The sequence below is a fragment of the Aptenodytes forsteri genome, unplaced genomic scaffold, assembly GCF_000699145.1.
Source record: "Aptenodytes forsteri isolate BGI_AS27 unplaced genomic scaffold, ASM69914v1 Scaffold181, whole genome shotgun sequence".
In the NCBI taxonomy this organism is placed as follows: Eukaryota; Metazoa; Chordata; class Aves; order Sphenisciformes; family Spheniscidae; genus Aptenodytes; species Aptenodytes forsteri.
The window spans coordinates 3,145,594-3,160,752 of NW_008795702.1; positions in this window are offsets into that span (position 1 = coordinate 3,145,594).

Below are 15,159 nucleotides of genomic sequence, written 5' to 3' on the forward strand. Positions count from 1 at the left end.
ACTCTCTCCCCCATCCCACCGGGGGGGAGTGAGCGAGTGGCTGGGTGGGGTTTAGTTGCTGGCTGGGGTTAAACCACGACAGGAAAAATATCTTAAAATATTTCAAATGTTTCCCACAGAGTGTATAACATCTAAATGTTGCTAGTTTCAGTCACATTTGTAGATAGATGCTGGAGTTATGTTCTTATCACTGTTATGCTTTTGATTTATAGCTTGCAGTTGACACTATTAATGATATACTTTTGATTCCATCCAGATGTCCGGCTGTGAAATATGGCCTGCATATTCTCTGACTGTGGTGCCTTCCATGCCACAGTAGTACTGCAAAACCACATCCACTGGGAAGGGAGGATGGTTGTGACAGGAAAAAGAAATGCACATTTCTATCATGTAAGATATTTTCTGAAAAGTTGGAGAAGTATGTATTTCATCGCGCAAGGACTGTGAGACCTTTTCTGAGATACTGTGTACAGTCTGATTATCTGTGTACAGGAAGACTCATTCCAGTTGGAATAACTGTGTGTGTGGAGGAGGGGGTTGAGCTGCAAGTGCTTTCTAGGAAAGAGAGATCTGGTTCCGCAAGAAAAGATGAAAGCCTGGCTTATTTAGGCTGGGAGAAGTGTTTGCATGCTAATATGATTGCATTCTATAAATAGATTGGTATTAAGAGTCAGGAAGGAGGAGAGGGGTTTGTGTGTGTGTGCATGTTTAGGCAAAAGTCTAGTTTGAAGTAGAAGGATGAAGTAACTTACTTTCAAACATTCATACCCAGGTTGGAAATTATAAGAAGTACATATCTGCTAACATGCTAACGTAGTGATGTGCTCAGTACTCCTCTGAGACGTGGAGGAAGGATTACGTTACGAGACTGTTAGCGGCAGTAAGTGCTCGTGGCCTCTAACGTAGAGTTATCAAATATGAACTGTTTGGGGGGGGGGGCTGGATTTTTTCTTCTTGATACCACTGTTGTCTGCAAGAAATAAGATGGCTCCTTCCATTTCTGTGTAATGGGTTTCCAGTTCTGCTGATCAGTGCTAAGGGACAGTGTTTTTTAATTTGCTTGTTTTGAACCGTTAAATTTTTTTTATTGCATTTTGGTAATGTAAAATATAAATTAGTGATCAGCCTTTGATTTTCTGTCTTACCTAAGTCCTTTGAGTAATCTCTTATATTAAGGGATTCTAAAGATTTTTTTTAAAATCCATTGTTCTTAAATTGCTGTTATTCACTTTCTGGAAGGGTTTTCATATTGTTGTGATCTGTGCAAACAGTATAAGCTATGTCTTTACCTTGAGAATTTTTGTGGAGGTTACATTCCTGAGAGCATTTCAGAAATCTTTTGACTGTTGTATAAAAGCTGAGTATACAGTGCTCCTCCAGTATCACAGATTCTTCATCTGACAATGAAGCTGTTTCATAGGGTAAATTACAATGGTTTGAGAGTTTCAGAGATTAGCTGACTGCTATTCACTCTAACACTATTGGAGAATACAAATTACATCGTTTGAAGTGACTTTTTCCATATTCTTGCTGTCAGGGTCAATGGGTATTTTGGGCCCACTTGATACCGCTTACTGAAAACACTTTCTGAGAGTGGTTCACTTGCTCTTGAGATAAAAGGTTTGAAAAGCTGCACAAAACCAAGCACTTTTCAGAGATTCTATATTAAATTTGGAATGTGGTTTCCCATTAAATAAAACAGTATATTTAAGTACAAGATTGGGAACTGGGAATTTACAGCTCTTAATTCACTACATATCATACTTGAGATCACCATTTTACATTGAATCCTGTATGTGTGGACATGTGCCTTCATAAATTCCTAGAGAAACCAATGGGAATGTCGCTTATCTTTTCTAGATACGTACAGTTTAGTTTTAGCATCCAGTCATGTGCTGAATAACATTTATAATAAATAGAGACCAAGCAAAATATTCATTATGACGTTGTTTTCCTTCCAATATACTCTTGAATATATTGTACTTACAGGTACAAAGCCTTTTAAGTTGATGTACATGACTGCATGTGTTCTGGCACTGGTCGTACTTCTGTTTTTTTCTGAGATTGTAAATAACTGTTTTCTTGTGGGATCATATATCTGAGAGCACTCTAGAAAAAGGAGATTAAAAAATGAGGGATTTTTGTTGTTGATTGTCTTCGTTTTTATAAATCTTTGAATGAATCTTCATTCAGCAAGGTTTTAAGTTCATTCCTGAAAGTTTCCAAACAAGACAGATCACTCATCTTCATACTAAAGGTTGAAGTGATGTAACTTAGTAACGATAGCTACTGGGCTCTTTATAGGATGGCTTGCCAAATAATAGTGCAGTTTTCATGTAGTAGCAACTGCTTTTGTGTGATCCCCCTGCAAGCAGAATAAACTTACTACTACATGGGTGATGATGTGTATCCATGTCTGTCAGTTCGGTAAAATACATGTAATAAAATCTGACTTGATTTCTAAACTGAACTAAAATCTAGTTCAGTCCCTGGATTGGTCTAGGTACAAGCAGCAGCACAGCCACTTTAAAAAGGGGTAAATAGGGAAGGTCTTGCTGAGAGATTATGTGAATTTTCATCAGGGCCTTCTGAGATAGCTGTACTGAGAACAACTTCGCATTTCAGTAGATGCACGAGATTTAGAGGTTGCATTTCTACAAGTACACACGCATACGCAACACATGGAGACGGGCATCCGACTGTGGTCTCATTGCAGAGCACTAATGCCTAAAGTAGATTCATCCTTTGGTTACTGTTACTTCCTTCTCCTTGGAGATGAATTAAGTTGCAACCGTATAGGAGCTTGTTTAAACATATAAATTAGTATGAACTTTGGTAGCATGCACATATAAAGTATGCTAGTTCTTTATCAATATTCATGTTACCATACTGTGTTCAATTTTAGCTACTTTGAAAGTTCATTATATTAATCAGTAAAAAGGCACTCTTTTTCTAGAATAAGAGTAGTTTCATGTGTGAATGATTTGTAACAGCATATGCATAAGCAAGTATGTACATAAGACCACTTTTTGAATCAGAGTTATCGGTACAGGCATTTTATCTGCTTTTGCTTTGAAGATTATCTTTGAAGCTGTCTTTGGGTTTACCAGAAGTCTACCACCATGTTTTTGTATTTGATCATTTATTCTGTTACTAGTTATACCAAAAATTGCCTTTGTCTTTTTAATAATGCTAAAATAATGAATAGCTTCACTAGCTCGTACATTAAAAAATGCCCCGTTGAGCTCCAAGGTGGGGATTTGGCTGGTCCTGATGAAATTTAGGTGTAGCACTGTACTAATCTGATATATTGCAAATCCCCCCTTATCCTATTGAAGACCACAAGCAAAACTGGCAAATGGGGCAAGCAGAAGAGCATAGAAATCAGGACTAGCAATGGTTTAGCAAATTTTTTATCTGAAACTCATCAAGAATATGAATGGCCCTATGGCCACTCCACTGCTTTGAGTTGCTTATGTCAGAATAGTTCACTGACTCTTCTATGAAGAAATACACATATGGACTAAGAAACATAAGGAGTTGCTTTTGGTAGCCCAAAGATGACTGTGGTAGAATCAGAGAAAGGAAGGGAGATGCCCAGATTCTTAAGTATATCTTTAATGATTTCATGGACTCCTAAAACATATATAGATATTTATTTGGACAATAGCCAAAATTGACAGAACTTTCATTGAAAAAGAAAAAATTGTGGAGCTTCGCAACTGCCTGACATAAGCTCGTATATAAGGGTCATTCAGGCACAATACAGAAATGAGAGTAGGAATTCAATGAGGGCACAGACTTATGGCAGAAAGCCATCACCCTCTCATGCCCAGCAGACTAGAGGATAATGAATTTCCTGTGGTGGAAGCCACTGCGCCCAGTGGAATAGGTAGTGGCATACTGCCCCATCGGAACTTTTGTAATGTATGTTGCAGTTTCCATAAAGGCATCTCTTTTTAGGTTCTCTGTAAATGTGAGTATTGTTTCAAAGGGTAAATGTGCGAGGATTTGTTCTCCTGGTGCAGTGGAATATGAGAGTGTAGGAACCAGTCGGTATGCAAACAGTGGATTGGTAAATATCAAAAAACTTATGCACATTGAAATGTGTGTAATAAAATGGACTCTAATATCCATGTCTTGTCAAGAGTCTGTATGGTTCTTTTTCTCCATTTGATTCAGTGCGCTGATTTATTTTTCTTTCTTTTATCTCATTTTTGTCAGATTTTTATTATATTTATGGGTGCAAAGAAGTTTTGCAGTCCTTGGGCTGAAAACAGGCATAAAAGAAATTTTTTCACTTATTTATTGTGAGAAAACAAAGTATTAAAAGATGTTTAGTTACAACTTTGTTGCATTTGCTAATAAACTCTAAAATATTATGCTTATCTGAGAAGTGTTATGCATCTGTAGAACAGTAGGAGTGTATGGGTGAGTTAAATAAAATTGCTATGTTGAGGATTTTAGAATTTCCAAAACAGGACCAGGCTTAGAGACAGACTTTTAAAGTAAAAGAAAAAAAATAATAAATAAAAATGTGGGAAGTGTTGTGTGAAGAATAATTCCCATCACCATCCCAAATCGATGTGGTATATGCTTATTACAGATAAAAATAAATTCCTTGCAGATACTTTCCATTTTAGTACGCAGGATTAATTCCAGATGACTCTAAATAGCAATGTGAATATTAAGATGTCACACAACTAAATGTTTTTATAAGAATGATACTTGTGTTTTAAGAATGTTTAGAGTGTTTTTCTTTGCTTATATCTGCAGATTTTTCAGGAAAGTTTCTAATAATTGACCAGAGTCTCATTTCATATTCCCAGATCAGCTGAGTAACTGATTTTCAGCCTTCTCCAAGGTGAGTTTTGTGCAAGTTTTAACCTGCATGCATTTTTGATACATTTGGAAATTGACTTTCATTTCCTGCATGCCTAAAATAATTCCGTGTCTTGTTAGATTAATGCCATACATCATATTTACCTTAATAAGTTAAGAAAATGTCTTTGGAAATGTCTCCCTTAGAGCTAAAACTGGAATTGGGTCTTAAAGATTAATCAGTTAGTGCATAACTTGCATTACATAAGGTGGAAATACGGGTGGAAATAATCATGTTCAAAATGGCATAGTTATCCCTTGATATGATGTATTTTCGTATGTTAATATTTTTTACTTTCAAACTTGGATAATTGCCACTGGGGCTAACACATGAAGTCTATTTTTGATTTTTTTTGAAAATATTATTGAATTTAAACCCAATTAAAAGGCTCTTAATCTGTCACCTTCTATGATTTCCTGCTCTGCCTTGCAGTTGTGTTGTATAACCTGCGTGGCAGTGGCAGAGATCAGGCGACTGTTTTTCCCCAAATACTTCGTGCAATAAGTTTTCATTGGTGTGTTGTTTTACTTTCTCCAGTTGCAAATATGGGTATATAACCAAATGATACCCTCTCAGGCTATTTCCTGGTTCTTATGGAGAACAGTAAAGGAAAAGACTGATATTTTTTCAGTGAAAAGACACCCTGCAGAATGGAGACATGGATCGAAGCTCCATGGAACTAAATATAAGTTAAAATTTTAAACATCAAATGTATGTTATTTCAGCGAAATCCACAGGCTTGAAGGCATGTGCTCATATGAAATACACAATATGAATTGTGCAGAAGGCATAGGTGTTGGTGAGTTTCATCCTGTAATGGATAGCAAGGGTTAAGAACCACAATCCTCTCCCTGTAAGCTAAAGTTTAAGCGTAGCCCAACTCCCAGTTGAAACAAAGAGCTAGTAAAAGAAGTAGGAATTTGTGGTTTAAACTTACACCAACATAAGGCTCATAGATTTGAAATATTTTGTTGACCCTTGCCTTAGTTCCAGTTCACATCTGTAGTAGACTACAGAAAGGAGTTCCGCGTGATTATTGGGTACAGGATGGGATAGCCCCCATACTTCCCTTAATGGTTAGGTGTTCGCTTGAATTTAGCCTGTGTGACCCATACTGCCTGGCCAGAAGGAAGAAAAATGAGTAAATATTTTCAATATCTCTCGTAACGCTGTACTGTCAAAGACCATAATAAGGATTTTACAAGTGTGATCTGGCACATGGAATACGGTGTCCAACACTCTTAGCTGCAAGTACTGTTGAAATGCTTGCATGTATTTAGACGTGAGACGTCTGTTACTGTATCTTCACATCCAGGGAGAAATATCCACTGACATGAATGGAAGTATTCAGAGAAACTAAGGTCACGATGAAAAGTTGTGTCCTTGCAAGGAAACTCCTTGATTTTATTGAGATCAGAGATTAAATTCTGGTACCTTAGATACTAACTGAAGAAAATGTCCTTATTGGGGATGTTAATAAGGTGTTTAATCTTACCCTTATAGGCATCTGCTTAAGTTTTTTTGCATACATAAGGAGCTTGCATGACTACTGTAGTATCGAACTAGTTTGTGTTAATAATCTTGCCTAAAGTGTATTTGTCTGGTGCTGTCCTCACATCTGCAGACTTGACAGTGTTCATTTTACTGTGTTCATTTTCCTGTGGTGAGATTGTGACATATGTTTTCCTGTCCACTGCGTGCTTATGACGCTATCAGAGAGATAAATTTATATTAATTTCCCTTGTAAAACTAGTGCATGCAGGGGATGTTCTCCATCAGACCTGGATTTTATCTACATGTTGGAAAGAATAAAAATATAGCACTTAAAAGCACTGTTTGCCTTCTCAAAGGGCTGCAGGAAGCCTCTTTGTAGAAATTGTAAAGCTTTTCAAACAGCTTTTTAAAGGTATCGTGTGTGTGTGTGTGAGGACTTTGTCCTCCTGGTTCCTTTATGTAAAAAGCAGGCCATGTAAAACAGGAAAAAATGCTTTAAAAGTTTTACTGCAATATATTTCTTTGCCTAGGAGCATGGAGGACTTTATTGTATACTTTCTGTTTTGCTCCTTTATCTTCCACAATACATTCCCTGGTCCTTGGGCTCTGTCAGAGGGAGCGGTGACGTTCTTGAGATGCATCCTGCCAATACTGGGTCAGATGGTTAATAGCGTTAGATTGGGGAAACCATGCTGCCTGTTTCTCATACCTGTTTTGCATTTATATGAGCCATTGTTCTGTGTGGTTGAAAGAAGAGCCCCAGCTGAAAAATACCTCACTTGCAAAGCATTCAAACAGTTTTAAACAAGCATTTGGCTGGTTTTCAGACTGTACGCTGCTGTAATTTCTGTCCTTCAGGGAGGGGGGAAGGTTCGCCTGTATAATTATAGATTTCATTTTGCAGCAATACAGGGATAACTATGGGGGGAAAATCCTTTCTACAGAATACATATGAAAGCAAAATATATTTTGAAACAGATATGTGCAGATGCTTTTTTTCCTGAATTCTCTGTATAAATGCCAACATAATTTGGAAAATATTATATGAAATTAGAATAATGTAGTGTGTATTCATGCCGTGTTTCCTAATTGATCCCTGCCAAATTATACTGTGCAATTACAGGTTTATTAATTCTAGAACAAAACTTAAGAATTGTTAATCCACCAGTCTCACGTTAGAAACTGGTAATATATTTTCTTTATTTTATGATTACATATTTCAGATTACACATGACAAATATTTTGCAAGGACAGCATGACTTCCAATTATCCACAACGCTGAACAGATGAAGGAGTTGTAGACTGTTAAAAGCCATGGAATGAAGAGCTTTTGGCAGGGAAAGAGAAATTTTTCAGAATATAAAACTAATCACTGATGAAAAGATTGTATGTACTATGTCTAAATGTTGAGAGTGATTTATAGTGGTAAATACCTTTACCGGTTCAGGAATGGATATAGCTCTAAAGCTGGGAGTTTTCTGTCTGTCTTAGAGCACCTTGTTTGTTAACTAGCAATAATGATATCGGAAAGGAATTCCCCCCCCAGGATATAAGAAAGCAAGCTTTGACTTCGCTTCTGTTGCTTTTCTATGATCATCAGTTCAAAGGATTTTTTTTTCTGATCAGCTAAGATTTCTTAACCATTTGTGGATGGCTGTTGCTTAACCTTGTCCTGAGGTCTTACCCCACCTACTTGTAGTTGTAAAAAAATTATGGAGGAAAAGTCTTTCAGTAGTAGCAGTGAATGGCATTTAAATCTTCTGTTTTGAGTACCTGTCATAATATCTGTGGTCATAGTCAATGGGGAAGGAAGAGGAACCTCCTTCAAAGGATGGTTCAGAGCACTTAGATTTCTGTTTGAAATGTTCTTTGGAGAATGCGTTGTCTATCACTGTGGCAGAATTAATTAGGGTTACTAATCTCCTAATCTAGTACATCAAAACCCTCTGATAGCTTGCAGAAATCATTTCAAAAGCCGAGAAAACTTAAGGGGGAGAAAAGTAATTTATCAGGCAGAAATTCGGCTTGCAGTCTAAGTGACAGGAACACCTCAGTATTTGTGCCAAAACTGTGATTGAGTTTGGGGCTTTCTCAATTAGTATTCATGTCACTAGGGGTATATGTGCTTTATTATAGATAATGGGCATCACTACTAATCGTCAGCATATAGCGTATATATGAAACGTCCTAGAAAAGAGAATGATTGGATGTGATTTGAGGAGGTGTGGGGAATGAAGCTGAACAGCATGGGGAGGGTCATGGATATAGTAGGTATAAGAATGAGAACGTCAGCAGGACCATCTTATACTTCTATAAGAATTTAACAAAAGTGAAAAAGTCGGTGTAAGACCAAGTATGGAAAGATAATCATGTCTGTTTCCCTTTTTATTTTTTAACTGTTTTCTGCAAGCACATGTTCATGCTGTCCTGCGAATTTGGGTGAGCCCTTTTAAGCAATGACCACCACACGGGTGGAAATTTTTGCCCCTTAGCTGAGACATGATGAGTTTCGTATGTGGTCTCTGTTGCAAATGCCAGGCAACTTTGTCTTCATAGTAGTAACTTCTAAAGAGAATCAAGCTTGTTTGTTTAGTATGACATGAATGGTCCACTAGCTGTTGAAATATCTCCGAGGGAAGAGAAGGGAATGGCAGTTGAAATGTGAGTACAATGCTGTTGTAATCACTAATCTCCTTAGGATAATCAGATAAGAGAAAAGAGAAGATACATACAGAGAACAATACTTGGAGAAAACAGTTCATCCCAGCTTGTCTTTTTATTCATACTAGTGGGTACAGTCAGCACCAAAGCTACAGTGTTCACATACAAATCCATTGGCTCACAAACCAACTGAGAAGAGAGCAAAAATAAGTTTCCTGCCTGTATGTTTCCAGACTCGCATCTGAAATGCCCCGCATCAAGATGCAGCTTTAAGGTCAGTTCGTACATACGTTCATTTGGTCCATAGAGTTTAAAATCAATATCATGCTGGCTACTGTCTGCCCCTAAGGGTACAGATAACCGCTTTTTAATTAATGGTTTCAGGGTTGTGTTGATGTAATTTACTACAACAGTGTAGTCTGAGACTAAAATATTCACTGAAAAGCTGTTTTGCATTATATAAGAATATCAGTGTGCTTACGTAGTACAAATGAAAAATATAAATTTCAAAGAAAACAGTCTTAGTTCCATGCAGACTTTCACACAGTAGTATGGCTCTGAGTTATTTGGAAAAGCTTCAAATAAGCTTTACGTATTTGTAAAACATGCGTCTTTATATATTTCAAGCTTTATTTGATCCTTTGCTGCATGATCTTCTCCATTTGTCACCTTCCCCTGCTTCCTAGGAAGTGGATGAATTCAGAACAGGAGTGTTAATTGGAGGCAACCCAAAGGTGGGGTTTATACTCTAATGGCATAACTTTATTTGATCTTGAAAGGAAGCACACTATATTCTCAGGCTATAGGAGGTCAGGATTTCCTAACTTGTAACTTCTCAAATATGGTTTGGAGAACAAATATTGTGAAGAGTGGTAGGATCCTAATAGTAATCCTAGTACTCTTTAATATTTTATCAAACACATCTTTTCATCTCAGTTTTTGACCTAGCAGGAAACAATCTATTTTAGAGTTCATTATAGACATTTGGGGAAACAAAAGAGATCTTATCGTTCTGGAGTACAGTAAAGAATTAGATATGATGTTTCATTGAGAGAATGTTTTTGTAGAGCACTTAAAAGGAATGTAATATGCTGGCTGGGTACTGCCTTTGGGAGAGGAAGCTGGTGACAAGTGGTGTTCCTCAGGGATCCATTTTGGGATCAGTGTTCTAGAGAAGCACTTCATAACTTTGCATAAAGTACCAGTCTCTGTATCTTTTCAGGCCACCTATGCAAGGAGGCATGTCAGGTGTTGCTTTCTGTTTTGAAACTGCATGGCGTTGGTCTTACCTGCTTAGAGTAAGCAATCTTTCATTTCCAACTGGCAGCATTTTTTTTTTTTTTTTTGTAGAGCAGCAGTTTCATGTCAGTATGTAACAGGTACCTTTTCACCATCTTTCGTATGGTACTGTATCACAGTGGCATTCTTTATCGCTTGGTCTTTTTTCCTCTTCATTTCTCTTTTACTTTTGTGTTATGTCTTTCTGTATCTTTTCTATCTTTCAAAAGATCCCGCTGCTCTTAATCCTTGTAGAATTCATCGCTCTTTGTTTGCTCTGGTGACAATATGTAGAGGGCTGTTCTATCAGAGCCTGGACCAGTACCACTGAAGATATTGGCGATGTTTTCATTGAATTCAGTGAGCGCAATTCAAAATTGAAGCTGTGACAGTACAAAGGGACAGTACCTTTGGGTCTTACCAATACCAAGTTCCTGGTATCTACTGCATGAAATTTTGATTTCTCCAGGTACTATTTTGTAGGCAGTTATAAATAGTGTCACTACTGGCAGGCTAGCTGGTATAGCCAAACATCAGCAACTATATGAGGGAGAGAAAACTGAGTAGCAGACAGATTATGTGCACCTTTTAAATGCCCTCGGGCTCATAGTACTTAATTTCTTTTCTTGATCTCTGTTTCACCTGTATGAAGATAGGTAGTTGACAGGAAGAATCCTGTACCTATAAACAAAATTTCAAACAAAATACTGACGTTTATTCCAAAGGTTATTTCCCTTATAATTTTTCCATGTGGTAACAGATTAAGTTATACTGAAAAACGTTGCAAATTTTTATATGCAACCACGTTGGATTTTCAGCTAGTGGAAATCAATGAAGTTGCACTAATTTCAAAAAGGCTAGGAATATTTATATCAGCTGAAGTTTTGTGGTAAGATCAGCATTTATATAACAGCTTCTGAATGTTTAGTTTGCACTAAAGAAAAACAATCAGCTTCATCCTGTGTTCGTAAAGAGGTTCCGTACTGTAAATCATCAACTGGTCTGAAAATCCAGTAATTATTTTATACAGAATATCTAATTTTTCTGCAGTAGAGTAATTTAAAGCTATAAATTAGCAAATATGTAAAGAGTAGAACATCAATTAATAAGTGTAGGTCCTGAGATGTCCTGAAACAAATGGCCTTTTTAAAAACAAAGAAAGAAACAACCCCTCTGCCATAAATGTAGGCTTATCGCTGTTAGAATCATGTAATTTCTCAGACTGTTTGATTATCAAATGTTGGTGTTTTTGATAAGGAATTTCTCTGTTGTCACTTGTTTTTTTTCCTCCTCTTTTTTTTCCCCTTCTGTGTAGAAGGAAAGTAAAACAGCCATAATGTTTAAGGCAATTAAGTAAACCACCTACAGCTAATATAGACAATGTTCAGAAGTTAATCACAAAATGAGAGGGACCTTGCTCAGAAAATGGAGGCTAAATCTCTCTGTGTATCAGAGAAGAGCTGAATGAGGTCACAGATCACATATATAAGGCAAAACAGTGTGTTTAATTCAGAAAGAAAAAAAACGGTTGGTTGAAAGAAATCTGTCTGAGTCCAAACCTGGAAAACTATTTTTACCATTTATCTTTCAGAGTTTTTCTCCTCTGTGCCCTTCCCCTTGTACCATACTAGTCTGGCAGCCCAGAATGTGCTTGAAATGCCTTCCCTACTGCCTAAAACGATAGCTTTTATTTCAGGACTTGGCTTATTATTATTTGATCCTATAACCCCTTAAGGCCAGCATTAGCAGTTGGTGTCAGGAAATCCCAATTCCCAGTGCCAAGGGGTTAATTGCTTTTTACCGTTTGATCTTTTTATACCCACTTTATATGCTACCTGACCCTTTTCCCATCTATAGGAGGCACACGTACTTTTCTTTGCTGGCCTACTTCCTGAATCTCTCCATAGTTTTCCCCACTGCTGCCTTGTCAATGTTACATTACATGTTTTTCAACCAAAAGATTGCAGTTGACCTGATTTTTTTCCTTTTTACAATTTCCAATTTTCCTGGCAGAAAAGATGCAGTGTACTGTTTTTGTATTTCTAGGAACTGAAATAGATAGATAGGATGGATACCTGATATATAAAGAAAAAGAAAAAGTTGAATATGTATAGAGTTATGAAATTGGGCTGCTGATGTCTTAAATTTGAATAGCTTTGTTGCATAACAGTAATTTTTATGTCTTTTTAAACAAAAGAGCTAAAGTGTATGGGGCGGGTGGGAGGAAGCCCTCAAAACTAAATCAAGATACCTCAGATTTTATTGCTAAGTTAAGTAATGAAATCTCCAAGCAAAACAGATGATCAGATTTGTCAGAAATATTTGCCTTGTCAAGGCTTACCTTACATTCATTGAAGGTTTTATCACCAGGTTACAAGCATAATACGTCAATTTCTTTAGGGCTGCTTGGTTTAAAATAGCAATTTTATTTATATCTTCATATTCCATAAAGCTAGCAATCAAGCTCGTATTCTGCCATAGTGTGCTTTTTGAAATCTTTGCAACTATTTGTAGCGAATTAAAAATTTTGTGACACACTTCAGTTTCCTTAATAAAGTGACAAAATATTCAAAATAACTGAAAAAATAAAAAAAACCTATTTCATAGATTTTAATGGTTACAATTCTGAGAAATACTTATCTCCTGGATTTTTAATGCCTTTGAAACTTTAATATGCCACTCCAACTTTCAGATTTTTTTAAAGAACTATATCGTCTAGTAAATTAAAAGAACATAAATAGGGAGGAAACTTGAATAGTGTATCTGTAGGGGAATGGTCAATATCAGGTCTTCAGAATAAAAAAAAATAGTTTAGATGGGGGGAAAAAAGTTCTGCCAGCACTAGAAATTACACACACTCCAGTGTATCTGTGTCTAGCAGTAAATTGGTCTCGGTTTTCAATTTTTCCCCCAGTTTGTGATTTTATTAAATTTCTTCCATAGGATTATCTGGTCTGACAGAATAGGAACTCACACATCAAGATTTTTTCTCCAGCACGCTGATTAGGTCTCATCACTAGTCTTTCAGGCTACCTATTTTTCACAACAGCGATAGATATTTGATTCTCCTGAAAACCTTAGTCATATTCAGGTTTGATAAAAATGTATTGCTAAGTTAGAAAATTATTTTTGAGAAGGAAGTGAGAGGCAGAGAAAGAAGCATGCAAAAGCCTAGTGCATTCATGTGAGATTTATTGACTTCAGAAAACAGATTAAAAATAAGAGTAAAGTTTAACTTTTGTGGATCATGATGCGTTTAAAAGCTTAGCTGTTTTGTGCTAGTTCTTTGAAACATATTCAGTAAAACTGTGCAGGTCTTTCAAAATGTAACTTGAAGCAAAATTTACATGCTCTTGAATTTTAGTATGAAGATAAAAACCTGCAAAGATCATCTTAAAATCCACATGGGAGTTATGAACTTCACAGACCTTTATGCTGGTGAATTTTGCCTATTTTGAGTTCATTTATGTCCTCCTCAGCTACAGTTTCCTTCCTCTGCAGGGAAAGAAACTAATGCCTTATCACCTTAGAGGGGGCCGTTGTTTTCACCCTGGCACTTGCCTTCAAGAGGCCACAAGGATAGAGCCTCTTTTCAGTGATGCAATTGCCTGTCCTCTCTTCAGCGCTGACCTTTCTTCCAGCTCTTGTTCAGTGGTCAGAGTATATGAATTCTCATTCAGGTGCTGCTGTGCTAGATCCTTCTAACTCTGGGACTGAACGGTGCCTTAAAGAGCATATGGCCCTCGTAGGGAGTTGGGAATTTCATTAAGCTTGCATACTGCCTACAGCACTTTCTCTCTTTAAAAGATGAAAGACTCTATATAGTAGGGTCCTTTCCATTTTGGCTGCTTCACAGTATGAGACTGCAGGAAGAAAAGGGATCTTAATGTATGTGGGATGGCCTGGCCCTGCCGACCATTGTTTTTTAGTATCCCTCAGGATGTTGCATGAGTAAAATCAGAACTGGCTCCTCCCTAAGATGAAAGTTAGAGTGATAGAGGTTAAGTAAAGCTTTTTATTATTACTTATGTATTTCTACAAAAAGAAGGAATCATGAAAATAAAGTAGTGATTTTTTGGAAGTAGGTGCCCTGTGGCGTTGGTAGATATGTTTAGTATTTCCATAGATTCTAATAGTGTCTGGAAGTAGACTCCTTCAGTGTGAAAGCAAAAAAACCCAAGCCCTATCTTACAGCCATAGCTGACAGCCAGCAGAAAATAGCACCCTATGAATTTGTTTTATAAATAAAATATATAATTCTGACAATATAATCCCCAGCTTAAAAATGTTTTCATCTTGGCTACCCTAGCAATGGGTCAAGAATCAGGCTTCTAGTACTTTTCTCATTCATTATCCAGACTTTTCACTCGCTACACAATAGCTAAATTTCCCTTAGGCATCTATAAGTTTTCATAGAATCATAGAATAGTTTGGGTTGGAAGGGACCTCTCAAGGTCATCTAGTCCAACCCCTCTGCCATGGGCAGGGACATCTTCAACTAGATCAGGTTGCTCAGAGCCCCGTCCAGCCTGACCTGGAATGTTTCCAGGGATGGGGCATCCACCACCTCTCTGGGCAACCTGTGCCAGTGCTTCACCACTCTCAGCGTAAAATTCTTTCGAATTCGATCCCACTGTCTATGTCATTGATGAAGATATTAAACAGTACCGGTCCCAATACGGACCCCTGCGGGATGCCACTTGTCACCAATCTCCATCTGGACATTGAGCTGTTGACCACCCCTCTGGGTGTGACCATCTAACCAATTCCCCATCCATCAGACAGTCCACCCATCAAATCTCTACCTCTCCAGTTTAGAGAGAAGGATGTTGTGGGGGACCGTG